Raw genomic sequence first — 12,856 nt, forward strand, 5'->3', positions numbered from 1 at the left:
TTCCCCCTCCCCTCCCCTTCCCTCCTTTCCGTTCCCTCCTTCCCCCTTCCCTCCCTTTCCCTCTTATTTTGGTATCCAAACAAGGCCTAAGAGTAGATAAGAGTAGATCACCATCCTGTAGATTTTGGATTTAGGTAGTCCAAGAACCAATACATAGATAATTTTACAGAGTTCTAAGATTATGCTGTCTTAGAAATTAGAAATGGAATCGAGACATTGAATGTGAAAAAGCTTATTGCTCTTTGTATACAGTCTTTTTGACAAACAATCTTGTAATTTCTCTCTTTTAAATTGGTTTTAGGACTATATATAAAGCAACGTTAGATCCAAATCTATTTAGGATTTAGATTTTCCATGGATAGATTTTCAAACAGAGGAATCTGAACAAATGCATCACCCTTCTTTAGTTATTTTTTACAGAAGCAAATATTTCATACATTTTATGTAGTAAGAAATTACTGTCATCACATAGATATGGTGTTTTCTTATATATACTAATCCAGGATTACTTTATTAGTAACTGTGGTTAACTACTTAGTTACTGCCTCATATTTTATTGTCATGTAAAATGATCTCCACATTACGTCGATGCAAATTTCATACTTTATGTGATGAAGGTGAATGCATAGGAGGTATATTCTAACTTCTTAATGCAGTACAATGTTTAGGCTAATATCCACAACATTTTTGTACATGTTCCCCCCTCCCTCTGATTGTTATAGGCTTCTGTTTCTCAAGGCGAATAATTGTGAGTTTGTGACTATCATGTGGTCGTGTATCAATTCTATGTCATTGTCCTATATTTGCTTGATGTCAATGTTGACCAGGTGTAAACCTAGGCTATGAGTACCACATCTCAATGACTTTACCAACTAAATACTAGCTCTTGCTAAATCTACATACTCAGTACTACTATATCTTATATATTAATAAATTAGTGCATATATTATTTTTTTTTGCAAAAAATTATCATTTCATATCATTAAGAAAGAAATTACAATAAGGATTTGCAAAAGCTATCCACTAGAAAAAAACAACACCTATACAATGTTAATTACACAAACTATCCTCTATGAGTCTATACTGGGGGTGATGCTTCCACATGAGCAATCGTACAATGACAAAAAACTTGATTCTCCTGACAAGCCCAAGTACAGTACGAGAGTGACCTTGAAAGATTCTGATATTTCGCTCAGTCCAAATCTGATGTACCGAGGTAGTAAGAGACACATGAAACTAGGCTATCTGCCAGTCCCTAGCTCCTTTGAGAGGAAAAATCAGCTCATCTTGAAGGGAAAGACCCGTCCTCATATGACCCATCCAGGCTAGAACCTGATGCCAAACAGAAGCAGAAAAGGAACATCTAAAGAACAGATGATCTTGAGACTCCTCTTCATGTTCACAAAGGGAGCATCTGTTGACAAATTGCATACCCCTAAGCTTGAGATTATCAATAGTAGCTAGTTGGTTCTGAACAACCATAGAGCAAACAATTCTATGTCCAGGAATAATTTGAGAGTGCAAGAGACCTTTGGTCCAAGAACCAGCAACAGGAGCATTCCTGAAATAACCATATACCTGCCGTAATGATAATTTTGAACCAAACATCCAACCTTGAATGAGATGTTGAGCAGCAGAAATAGAACCAGAGAGCTCAACCAATTTGTCTCTAGTTGCTACAATACTCTTGAAACTGGATGGGTAATGAACTTTGGAAGAAATATGCCAAATGTCCTCATGCTTTAGAATATAATGCTGAACCCAGCTACTCCATAACCCCTGATCAGAAGCAGAAATAGAATAGATCCATTTGATCAAGAGAGAATAATTCCAAGCTGCCAAATCTTTGATGTTAAAGCCACCAGAAGACCAAGGGGAAGAAATATGGTGCCAGCTTTTAAAGACTATCCTTCTGGAATCCATTGGGATACCCCAGAAGAAATCCTTACAAAGTTTATTTATATGGGAAATCACAGTTCTAGGAAGAAGAACAGTAGAACACCAAAAATTCTCAAGGCCAAAAACAATAGAGTTGATTAGCTTCAATTTACCAGCATATGACAGGAAACAGTTTGACCAGTGAGCCATAGCTTGCTGAATTTTGATGATGATAGTGTCAAACATGTCACTGGTTAGTCTGGAAGTATGCAAGGGGAGACCTAAATACCTGAAGGGAAAAGCTCCCTCAGAAAAACCAGTAGAACTAAGGATAAGCTCTTTGACTGGTTCAGATACACCTCCAAAATAGATGCTAGTTTTCTCAGTGTTAGCATGTAAACCAGAAAGGAGAGCAAACTTTTGAAGAGAATCAGAAATAGCAGAAACAGAAGGAACATCTCCTCTAATGAAAATCATTAAATCATCTGCAAAAATAAGATGGATAAGCTTGATCTTACTGCACTTAGGATGATAAGAAACCTGATGATGGTCACAAACTCTTCTGAGATAACGAGAGAGAATTTCCATACCAAGGATAAAAAGATAGGGAGACAAGGGATCACCTTGTCTAATGCCACTCCTACCTTGAAAGAAACCAGTAAGATCCCCATTAATCTTCAGAGAAAACCAGGGACTAGAGATACATCCCATGATCCATCCTCTAAACTTTGGAGGAAACCTTTTTTGTAGCAAAGTATTAGAGATAAAAGACCATTGCAAAGAGTCAAATGCTTTTCTAATATCAACTTTAGTCAAGCAACGGGGAGAAACATTTTTCCTGCTGTAACCTTTGACTAATGCCTGAGAAAGCATTATGTTTTCAAATATGTTTCTATTTTTGATAAATGCAGCTTGCTCATTTCCAACAAGAGAAGGAAGGACCTTCTGAAGTCTGTTGGCAAGGATCTTGCTGATGATTTTATAAAACACTATACAGCAAGAAATGGTTCTGTAATCCAGAACAGAACTAGGAATATCCTTTTTAGGAATAAGGGAAAGGATAGTTGAGTTGGCTTGCTTAGGCATAAAGCTAGTTTTGAAGAAGCTATGAACTGCTTTACACAAATCCAACCCTACAATGGCCCAAGTAGATTTAAAAAAACCAGCAGAAAAACCGTCCATACCTGGACTGCTATTACTATCTATACTAAAGACTGCATCCTTGACTTCCTTTAAAGAAATGGGAGCATCAAGCGCAATGCTATCAGCAGGGGAATGGAAGCACCTTCAGCTAAGTCAGCATCATTAAGAGGGAGAACAGGTGATTCATGACCCAATAAACTCATATAGTAATCCTGGAATGCTTTATTGACGTTATCAGGCTCAAAATGGAGTTGTCCAGACATATCTTTGATGGCACCAAGCTGCTGCTGATGCTTTCTTGCAGAGATTCTAGCAAAAAAATACTTAGAACTACTATCATCCTCCTGAATGTGTTTAATCTTAGCTCTTTGAGCCAAGATGCTAAGTTCAGCAGTCTTGAGTTTGCTATATTCCTGAATTTTAGCTTTCTCCTCATAAATAAGTTCAGCAGAGAAAGGATCTTTGGCCAAATTAGCTTGACAGTCAGTCAGGCCATTCTTAGCCTCCTTAACTCTAGCAGAAATGCTAGTGAAGTCTGATTTGTGAAGCAGAGAGAGAGCATGCTTAACAGACTTAAGTTTTTCAAAAAGACAAAAGATAGGACTGCCTTTTTTATCAATCTTCCAAGCCTCAGCAATAGTTTTAATATAATCATGGTGATTAATCCAACCATTCAAAAAACTAAATCTCTTCTTGATCTTCCTATCATCAGAAATATAGACAATGACAGGTGAATGGTCAGAAAGACCAGATTCAGAAAAATGAGCAAAAGAATTTGGTAAAGAAGAGATCCAGCCAGGATTGACTAAGACCCTATCCAGTTTGGACCAAACTCTAGAAGAGGGCTCTTGCTTATTTGTCCAAGTTAAATCACAACCAGTACTAGTAATATCCTCAAGATGGCAAGAAGAAAGGCATTGATTAAATGAAGTCATTTCAGTCAAAATAGGAGGATTATTGCTAAGCTTTTCAGAGGGATCCCTGACCACATTAAAATTCCCAAGCACAATCCAAGGATCATCAGTGGAAATGCTATACAAGCCATCCCAAAGCTTCTCTCTAACAGTTGCATTATTACTACCATAGACCATACTAATAAAGAGGACTAAATTAGATTCAAAATGATGAACTTTGAAATGAATGAACTGAGCTTCAACAACTTTATTCAGAATAGCAGTTGTCTTTGGGTTAAAAAACACCCAAATTCTCCCATTATAATGTTTACTATAATTGCAAACAGTAATCCAATCCTTGAATTTAGCCTGAATAATTCTGGAGGCATTATTATGCTTAACTCTAGTTTCAAGAAGGCTAGAATACCAAGATTATTGTTCCCAAGAAAATCCTTGACCTCACTATGTTTGATAGGACAGTTGAAACCTCTTCTATTCCAAGAAGAAATCTTCATAGAGAAAGAGGAATGGAGGACACACTAGGAACTTTGGAACCACTTTTAGAACATCCTGAGTGCACATCAGACCTGATATCAGGAGGTATTGACTTAGCAGGAGAAATATTTTGGCCTAGTGTGAAACATCCTGAGCCTGAAGTCTCAACCTGAGTATCAACCCCATCCTGAGACAAGTCAGAAGTACCACCTAGTTCAGCAGGTAAAAAAGGGAGCACTATGTCATCATTTATCTCACCAGGCTCCAGTACCTGATAAGCATTAGAAACAGGAACTATATTGATTTCCTGAAAATGGACCTTCAGGGATGAGTCCAATTTAGCAGAATCAACATTATCAGCAGAAGGATTCATATCCAAAGATTCAGAACATACTGAGTGAAGGACAGGCTCATCAGAATGGGGAACCCTGGTAGGAGAGGGACTCAGACCTAGCTCATGGCATTCTGAGTCATGAGTCCCTTCCCCCTGGACCTCCTTCTTCTGAGAATCAAGTCCTACACCTAGTTCAGACCCAGGATTAGAATCTTACTGGTTTTTCTTAAGCCATTTACAGGTACTACTTTTATGCCCCAGCTTACCACAACCAGAACAATAAAAGGGAACCCATTCATACACAATTTTTTGAGAAATTTGCCCTAAAAAAGGAGTATTGATCACAACATGGTCAACAAAATCCTTAGAGACATCAATTTCCACCATGACTCGAGCAATGAAAGTTTGTCTTTTTTGGTAGTAGCAAGATCAGCAAATAGTGGTTTACCAAGCTTACTAGCAATTTTGCTTAGAACCACATCAGACCAAAGATAAGGGTCAAGTCCAGGAAACAAAATCTAAACTGGAACCTTAGCCACAGTTTCCATTTTAGAGGAGAAAGTAGGAGACCAAGGCTTCAAAATAAGGGAATTACCTCCTACCATCCAAGGACCTTGCCTAAGCACATTAGTCATGGATTCCTGAGAATCAAATCGAAAAGCAAACCACCCCTTCTTATAGTATTGAACTATAGGGAGAGCAATAGAGCCCCAAGACTTAGTAACAAATTCCTGGACCACTGTTAGAGAAGGCTTGGCACCAATAACATGTCCCATAAGGGTAAATTCCCAAATTTTCATTTCCTTAATAAAATCAGATTGTTCAATCTCAATTTCATCATAATCAGCACTATTAGGATAGTAATACAGACTCATACCAGCATTAACTGGAGGTTTAACCACATGTGACCATTTTTTCCCCAATTTAGCAGAAATTGGAGAAGATTGTACCGGAATTGAAGGAGAAACATTATTCACCACAGTATTACTAGTCGTATGAACAGATTGAACATTTCTAGGAACAGAATTCACAATAGGAATAGAAGAAATAGGAGTATTAACAGCAGAAACAGTGGCATTTGATCGAGACAATTGAGGATCACCAATTGGAGTAGAAATCAGAGGAAAACGAGAGGAAGAAGGTTTACCAGCCGAAAGACGAGCATCAATGGCGGAAACATTCAAATCGTTCACCGTTCCCGATTTCGCACCCAAATGAGAAGAATTATCCCCCAAAAATCCATCCACATCGCCATGAGAGCTATCAATAGGAAGCTTAGCAGCTGGAGTAGCTAGGGTAGTCCGAAGTTTAGCAATGCATCCTCTAGTTCTCGCCATTAATGGCTAAGAAATCATCGAAAAAACAGAGTAAAAAAGTTTGTTATAGAGAGAGGAAAAAATTTTAGAGAAAAAATTTTAGAGAGAGAAAATTTTTATCAAAAACAGAGTCTGAAATTAGTGCATATATTGTTTGTTTATTATGTGAATAATAGTTTTTTTCCTAGACATTGTGTATTTATCTATCTATAGTTATATGCTGATTTTTTGTGTTCTCATAGCTGGTAGCAGGATAATACTATGGAGATCTTAAATTTTTCTCGACAAGAATCATGTGTTATGTGTGTTCTTTCTGCAAGTGATTCAATAGCAAATGTGCCTCTTCACCATCCTAACTGCCTGAGGTCACTCTTTGTAAAAAAAAGCAGGATCCAGGAATCAAAGGTTGATATCTTTCATATCTATAGAAATATCCCTCTTCACTGTATTTTCTCTCCCAACTATCCAAGAAAAAAAATGAAAGGAAAAGCTATCACCACCTAGGAACTCAATGCCAGACATCTTAAAGTTTAATTTTTCCCACCAATTTTTGGGAACTTAAATGAGGTGGTTAAAATTTGATCTGGATTGTTATTTGATTCGAGCATGATCTAATTTATGTTGTTATTTTAACGTTGTTAGTGTGTAGTCAGAGTTTGATTTTTGATCTGTTATTAGGTGGGTACTTTAAGGAATTGGTACATTGCCTCTAATTTGCCTCTTGATCTAATATTAGGTCACATGTTTTACTTCATCTAGCATTTCACTTGTAAGAAAAATAAAATTGTTTACTAGCCTACCAATTATGCTTGTGTTTCCATGATTGTGCCATGTCACAGCATTTTATGTATGCTAATAACCATTAACATAAGGCTAAAATATGTGGTCACCGCAAAATTGTGGAACATAACGTTAAAATGTTAAATGTGTGGTATAATAACATCACCAATACAAAAGAGTCTTATATAATGTGGTTCAGCACTATGACAGCCATGTCAGTATATTGCCCTTCTATAGAAAAGTTATCATCCTCACTAGCTTCAATGACCATTGACAACATCGACAACTAAAGTAACAAAACCAATTATCAACAATAGCGGTCTATGAGGAAATCGCACTCCATACATGAAGCGATACTAATCAAACTAAACGAGTGACAATATCTTGGGATATCACGCGCGTTCTCAAACTAAACGAGTCACAATATTTTTGGGTATAGTGCGCACGCGCACGATACAACAACTAGTAACACCAAAAGTCCCCAAGGCTATGCATTGTTCATTGAACAGTGCAATACGACACCAATACTGTCGTTTTTGTAATACTACGGTTTTCTATGTCTATGGGTACTCTATCGAGTGAGGCTTACTCTATCGATTAAGTATGTTTTTATACGGAACAGTAGGCTACCTGATAGGTACTCGATCGAGTATGTTGAGCACTCAATCAAGTAAGGGTCACTCGATCGAGTAAGTGAGTCTTACGGGTTATTTTAGCCGGGTTTTGTTAATAACGCGTGATTAGTATAAAAGGGTTTCGTCATCTTCCTTGATCACTTTTTCACCTTTCTAAAACCTTTCAAAAGAAAAAGAAGTTACGTAGTTCTCTCTCATCACGTTATTAGCAAATCCCATGGGCCAGGATCGTCGGATTGTCTTGTTCTTTACCCCGTTGAGATTGTCGTGTCAAGGGTAAGCTTCTTGTATAATTTTTATAATGTTTCGTTGAGTTTGTTTAAACCCTAATTGGGTAGATTTGAGGGTTTTGGGTGTATTGTATTGATTAGGTGATAATTATATGAATATGTGTTATATGAGGAGGTTTCGTATAGGAACATTTCTGATTAGCTGCTGTGACGGTCTTGTGGTTGCTATTCCAGGTAGGGTTTCCCTACTCGGTTATTGTTTACATTGTATTGTTGGTGGTTGATCATTGTTATTGATTTATATCATATCGGATTTCCCTACTCGGTTATTGTTTACACGCCCTTGATTCGCCCTCTGTGGAACCCGCCATAGAGGGGATGTGCACATTTAGGAACTTGGGTTATCGCTCAGATGAGATGAGCGGGGCTTAGGTGGGAACGGCTGCGATCCCCCACTGGCGGTGTGGAATACTTGTTGCGATGAGTATTCTGGCAGGACTATGGAGATTGGTTGATTGGATTGGATTGTTGTATTATTTTGTTGTATTTTTTTATGTAAACAATAACTTACCCTGGTTTAAATGTTTTGAAAACTGTGGTGATCCATTCGGGGATGGTGAGCAGTTATTAAGCAGGTATGAGTTGATGCGCATAGAATAGCTGGGTTGAGTCGCCACGAGATGTCTAGAAGTCTTCCGCTGTGTCATGAACATTCGTTTACATTGTTTGGATTAGTATTTTTGGAGAAACAGTTGTATTCACTTTATCAGTTTTGGTTTTGGACTTGTATCACTTTAAATTCATTTATTAAAGTACATTTCTTTATTGTCTATTTGATATACATTGCCTCGGGTAACCGAGATGGTAGCATTCTCATGCCTTAAGTGGTCCTGGTAAGGCACTTGGAGTATAGGGGTGTTACAAAGTGGTATCAGAGCGACAGTTTTAGAACCTGTAACTAATGAACCCAATGAACTTAGGGAGTCAAAATAAAATGAACCCGGGTAGGAGTTGTTAGGAGCTAATGCAAAGACTTGGAAGACGTCCTAAAGTCATGATCTCGCCCTACAACTTTGAACCGGTCACTATGGGGTGCGTCTTGGGATCGTTATGTGTTTATCTATGTAAGTTGCATGTCTATATAGAAATGTGTTGTATGAATGGGTGGATGAATGCATATGGAGGATGGAGAATGTTGTGGTGGAAGGTGATAAGTAATATGAGTATATGTGTTAGTATGGATGATGGAATTGCATGATAAATGATTTCTAATGTGGCTTATTAGAAATATGTGAAATAGGGTGTTGTTTGTTGTGTATACACGTATGTTTATCGATTTATATATACATAGTTGGTTGGAAAGTGTTGAGTTAAGCATGCGGGTAGTATACGAGTCAGCATGACTCGATCGAGTGGGGGGCACTCGACCGAGTAGTTGACTGACTCGATCGAGTAGGGGGCACTCGATCGAGTAGTTGACTGACTCGATCGAGTGGGTGTCACTCGATCGAGTGGGGTGTATATCGTTTCTGGATAGTGTGCTGTTTTTGGGCACTCGATCGAGTAAGTAAGGGGACTCGATCGAGCAAGGTCAACTCGATCGAGTAGGCAGTGGGCTCGATCGAGTGAGGTTTTTTATCCTTTTTGGTCAGGTTCTGGAGTCGAGGCACTCGATCGAGTAAGTGGGCAACTCGATCGAGTGGCCTCAACTCGATCAAGTAGGTTGTGTTACTCGATCGAGTAGGTTCTGCACAGGTCATATACGTGTTTGAGTTGCGGGATGTGTGTTTATGTTTACCTTTTCTCTTATATAGTTCCAAGATGCCACCAAAGAGAAATGCGTTGTATGCTAGGGCTGAGAATATGAGTATTGATGAGATAGTTAAGATGCTAGAGCACCAAGACGCGCTTACAAATGCTTTAAAGAAGTTTGTGAAGGGTAAAGAGGCTTGGGTGGATTTTGCCAAGATGAGTATCAACATCGCTCGTTTCAACCCATAAGAGTATATGGGTACATGTGCGCCAATCTTGCTTGATAATTGGCACAGAGAGATGGAGAATATTATGAATGTGGTTCATTGCCCTGAGGACTTTAGAGTGGAACAAGCTGCGTTCTACTTGAGAGATACGGCCGGAGAGTGGTGGGATAAGGTTAGGGAGAGTGCCTTAGACCTATATGTGAAACAGGGGTTGTCAGCTATACCTTGGAGTGAGTTCAAGAGAGTTATGCGCCGAGAGTTCATACCTGAGCATGTTTGTAGTAAGTTGAGGGAGGAGTTTGATGCTTTCAAGATGGCTCCGGATATGACAGTGGCTGAGTACGCAGAGGATATGGGGCTGAGTCAAGAGAACTTAGCATTGAGGTTTGAGAAGGGTTTGATACCTAAGATCATAGAGAAGCTACCTGTAGGAGTCCTTACTTGATGTTAAGGAAGTGTATGAGCGGGCCGGGAGAGCTGAGAGGTTGGCATAGATGGCTAAGGAGAATCGGGAGAGGGGTTCTGAGAAGAGGAAGGCTGAGAGCGAGGGTGGTGGTTAGTCTAGTTATAAGAGGGGCGTGGGTCACCAGGCGAGGGCTTACTCTTAGGGATCGGGGTTCAGTGGTGGAGCTTCTTTTGGGCGTGGCCGAGGTGGTGGTAGTAGTAGCTGGGGGATATCTTGCTTTAACTTTGGCGGTATGGGTCACAAGAGACATGAGTGCACCAGTGCTGTGGGCAGGGGTTTTCAGAGACCATCACAGGGGAGTTTCTCTCAGGGTCCATCTCAGAGTTATGCTAAGTAAACAGCCTACTGGTCATGGAACAACTAGGGTGGTCAGAACAATAACAACAGTGGGGCTAACCGCAATGGCGGTAATTCATATCAGAGACCAGCGATGAACAACAACCAGGGATTGGCTGCTAAATCGTCTACTTCTGCTAGTACTGTCCAGGGAGGTGGATAGAAGACCAGTGGCAAACTTTTCATGATGGAGAAGAAAGCAGCTGAGGGTGATGCTCACGTTATCACGGGCACTTTTCTTGTTAATGGTGTCTTTACCTTTGTTTTGTTTGATTCGGGGGCGTCATAATCTTTTTTTTCGTCGAGTTATTGTAGCTTTTGGGTTTGAGAGAGTTTTAGTCTGTAAAAGAGCAAGTTTTCATACTGTCGAGTGAGTCTGTATCTTGTGAGAGGTTATATAAGGGTGTGTTTATGATAGTTGGGCAGGTTGACCTACCAGTGGACTTGTTAGAGTTTCCTATGGATGGTTTTGAGATAATAGTTGCCATGGATTGGTTGGGTAAGTATAAAGCTAGAATAGAGTGTCACCAAAAGAGAGTCTCTTTGAGAGGTCCTAAGGGAGTTAGTGTGTCTTATCGTGGGTTTGTTGTCAAATCCAAAGTCAAAGTGATTGCAGCGGTGACATTGAAGTCCTATCTGAGAAAGGGGTGTCCGTTGATCCTATGCCATGTGAAAGACCATAGTATGGTGAGTTTGACAGTTGATCAGATACCAGTGGTGGGTGAGTTTCCTGATGTTTTTCCAGAAGAGATACCAGGTTTACCACCAAAGAGGGAGATAGATTTCAGTATGGAGCTGAAACCAGGACGGGACCAATCTCTAAAGCCCCATACCGCATGGGTCCTAAGGAGTTGGAGGTGTTGAAGAAACAACTGGATGATTTGATTGATAAGGGATACATTAGACCTAGTGTATCACCATGGGGATCACCAATTCTGTTTGTGAAAAAAAAAAGATGGGAGTTTGAGGTTATGCATCGACTATAGAGAGTTGAACAGGGTTACAGTGAAGAACAAGTATCCTTTGCCAAGGATAGATGATTTGTTTGATCAGTTGAATGGGGCAGCAGTCTTTTCTAAGATTGATTTGAGATCGGGTTACCATCAGGTGAAAATTCGGGATGAGGACATACCGAAGACAACTTTTACATCGAGGTATGGTCACTATGAGTATGTTATGATGTCGTTTGGGTTATCTAATGCACCTACAGTATTTATGGATTTGATGAACCGGGTCTTCACTCAGTTTATTGGAGGAGGTTTCGTAGAGGAACATTTCTGATTAGCTGATGTGACAGTCTTGTGGTTGCTATTCCATGTAGGGTTTCCCAACTCGGTTATTGTTTACATTGTATTGTTGGTGGTTGATCATTGTTGTTGATTTATATCATATCGGATTTGGTAATTGGTAATTGTGTGGTATAATGTGGTTGGTAGTATAATTGTCTGTGGTTTGTGAGGTGCGTCCTCGGCTGAGTAGAGTCACTTGCGGGAGTGGCTTCACGCCCTTGATTCGCCCTCTGTGGAACCCGCCACAGAGGAGATGTGCACATTTAGGAACTTGGCTTATCGCTCGGATGAGAAGAGCGGGGCTTAGGTGGGAACGACTGCGGTCCCTCACTGGCGGTGTGGAATACTTGTTGCGATGAGTATTCTGGCAGGACTACACATTTTAGTGTGTAGTCAGGTGTGTGGAGTTATGATGGAGATTGGTTGATTAGATTGGATTGTTGTATTGTTTTATGTAAACAGTAACTGACCCCGGTTTAGATGTTTTGAAAACTGTGGTGATCCATTCGGGGATGCTGAGCAGTTATTGAGCAGGTATAAGTTGATGCGCATAGGATGGCTGTGGGATTTATCTGTATGCATCCCTTTATTTTAAGGATTATAACGAATTATAAAGTGATGATTACGAGTCATAAAACTAAATTGCATAAACAAAAGCATAAAGGATTAAGAAATAACCTTCGGTCCTAGCAAATTCGGCCTAAGAACAATATCGCAATGATATTCGCCTATTAGTTGCACCCAAGACGATATGAGAAATGCCCTTAACTTGTTGCTAGAATCGATCCCCAAATTTCAGTAAATTTAATTAGGGTTTATCGTTTTTGTGTTTTTTTTAGATGAGAGGCAAGAATGGGAAAATGAATTAGGTTAGAAAAATTTCCCTTCCTTCACCCTTTAACCGTGTAAAAATTAGTGAATAGGGTAGATTTTTCTACTTAATTCTCGGCCCATAATACCGAAATAATAAAGGAGTATAATATAAAATGTATTAAATATAAATTGTCATCTAGTGAGGATCGATCCCATAACCTCTTGGTTTGAGTACCCTCACTAATACCACTATGACACATTCATCTTGT

Source organism: Silene latifolia, chromosome Y, assembly GCF_048544455.1.
Source record: "Silene latifolia isolate original U9 population chromosome Y, ASM4854445v1, whole genome shotgun sequence".
In the NCBI taxonomy this organism is placed as follows: domain Eukaryota; kingdom Viridiplantae; phylum Streptophyta; class Magnoliopsida; order Caryophyllales; family Caryophyllaceae; genus Silene; species Silene latifolia.